We start from the raw sequence: 2700 nt of genomic DNA on the forward strand, positions 1-2700 counted from the left end.
ATCTCTTGGATATCTAATACAGGGGACCGAGTCCGAGATATTAGTGTCTTCGTGGTATAAGTTTGAACCCATGGATGGCCATTCCTGAGATTCGAAAAGTCTAAACCTTGTCTGTGGTATTCCGAGTAGGATCTGGGAAGGGATGGCTGTGACGAGCTTAAAACTCGCGAGTGCTAGGCGTAGTGACAGACGCAAAAGGATCAATGGATCCTATTCCAGTATGATCGAGAACCGACAGATGATTATCCGTGCTGTGACAGAGCATTTGGACCTTTTTCACTGAGAGGATGGGAAGTAGCCATTGACAACAGTGATGCCCTACACAAAGCTTGCCATGGAAAGGAGTAGGATTGATTGGATGAAGACAGGAGGAAAGCAGAGATCAGAGGAACGAAAGCATCTCTGTATGCTTATCTGAAATTCTCACCAATGAATTACATAAGTATCCCTATCCTATTTTAATTTTCATTCACTATAATTTCTTAATACAATTTAATCCGCCTGACTGAGATTTACAAGGTGACCATAGCTTGCTTCAAGCCGACAATCTCCGTGGGATCGACCCTTACTCACGTAAGGTTTATTACTTGGACGACCCAGTGTACTTGCTGGTTAGCTGTACGAAGTTGTGAAACAGATATAAGATCATGAACGTACGTATTGAGTTTTTAGCGCCGTTACTAAGGAATGGAATGATCACGATTTCGCACACCAAGTTTTTGGCGCCGTTGCCGGGGATTGTTCAAGTTTGGACAACTGACAGTTCATCTTGTTGCTCAAATTAGGTAATTTTCTTTTTGTTTTATTTTCAAAAAAAAATTTCTTCAAAAATCTTTCAAAAAAAATTTTTTCCTTTTGTTTTCAAAAATTATTTTAAAATTTTTAAGAATGAATTCTAAAGTTTCAAAATGCTATGCTGAAGTTTGGTTGGCCATCAAGCTTTAGACTAACCTGGTATGATTCCTGGAATCTTGATTGAGGACTTTGAATTCATTACTTCCTTTTTTCTATATGTTTTCGGAAAAAAAAAATATACAAAAATCCAAAAAAATTAATAAAATCATAAAAAAAATCAAAAATATTTTATGTTGTTTGTTTGAGTCTTGAGTCAATTCTTAAGTTTGGTGTCAATTGCATATTTTTATTTTTCTAAAAATTTTCGAAAATTCATGCATTCATAGTGTTCTTCATGATCTTCAAGTTGTTCTTGGTAAGTCTTCTTGTTTGATCTTCATATTTTCTTGTTTTGTGTCTTTTCTTGTTTTTCATATGCATTTTCAATTTGTTAGTGTCTGAAGTTTGCAAATTTCTAAGTTTGGTGTCTTACATATTTTCTTTGCATCAAAAATTTTTTTAAAAATATGTTCTCGATGTTCATCATGATCTTCAAGGTGTTCTTGGTGTTCATCTTGACATTCATAGTGTTCTTGCATGCATCACATGTTTTGATCCAAACTTTTCATGCATTGAGTCTTTTTGTTGTTTTTCTCTTTCTTCATTAAAAATTCAAAAATAAAAAAATATCTTTCCCTTATTTTCTCATAAATTTTCGAAATTTGAGTTGACTTTTTCAAAAACTTTTTAAAATCTAGTTGTTTCTTATGAGTCAAATCAAATTTTCAATTTAAAAATTCTATCTTTTTCAAATCTTTTTCAAAAATCAAATCTTTCTCATTTTTCTTTCATAATTTTCGAAATTTTCAAAATTAATTTTCAAAAAAATCTTTTTCTTATTTTCATTTCATATTCTCGAAATTAATGCTAACAATTAATGTGATTGATTCAAAATTTTCAAGTTTGTTACTTGCCTAGTAAGAAAGGTTCAATCTCTAAACTTTAGAATCATATCTTTTTAGTTTCTTATTAGTCAAGTAATCAACTTTAGTTTTCAAAATCAAATCTTTTTGAATTTCTTTTTCAAATTTTTTTCAAAATAAATTTCAATCACATCTTTTTCAAATTCAATTTCAAAATCTTTTCTAACTTCTTATCTTTTTAAACTTGATTTTCAAATCTTATCTTTTTGTTTCAATCATATCTTTTTAAATTTCAATCATATCTTTTTCAAAAACAAATTTCAAAACTTTTTCAATCAATCTTATCTTTTTGTTTCAATCATATCTTTTTCAAAACTACCTAACTAATCCTCTCTCTCTTATTTTCGAAAATTCCCTCTCTCCTTTTTCAAAATTTCTTTTTAATTAACTAATTGTTTTAATTTTAATTTAATTTCAACTTTAATTTTCAAAATCTAACTTTCAATTTTAATTTTTATTTTAATTAAATTTTAAAATTCTCTCTCTCATCTCCTTCTATTTATTTATTCATCTACTAACACTTCTCTCCCATCCAAAAATTCGAACACCACCTCCCTCTCTGTGTTCAAGTTTTCCCTCTTCCCTTCTTTACATTACATTCTTTTCTTCTTCTACTCACACAAAGGAATCTCTATACTGTGACATAGAGGATTCCATATTTTCTTTGTTATTCCCTTCTTTGTCATATGAGCAGGAGCAAGGACAAAAAAATTCTTGTTGAAGCAGATCCTGAACCTGAAAGGACTCTAAAAAGGAAACTAAGAGAAGCTAAAATACAACAATCCGACAACCTTATTTCGAACAAGAAGAGGAGATGGCAGCCAAAAATAATAATAATGCAAGGAGGATGCTTGGTGACTTTACTGCACCTAATTCCTAATTC

General features: G+C 30.6%; 1 protein-coding gene across 2 annotated transcripts in view; it reads right to left on the minus strand.

Moving 5' to 3' along the window:
- The window catches only part of LOC110270038, a 17137-nt gene that overhangs the window by 1246 nt on the left and 13191 nt on the right, over positions 1 to 2700 (minus strand). The window lies entirely within an intron of this gene.

This window comes from Arachis ipaensis, chromosome B03 (assembly GCF_000816755.2).
Source record: "Arachis ipaensis cultivar K30076 chromosome B03, Araip1.1, whole genome shotgun sequence".
NCBI classification, from domain to species: domain Eukaryota; kingdom Viridiplantae; phylum Streptophyta; class Magnoliopsida; order Fabales; family Fabaceae; genus Arachis; species Arachis ipaensis.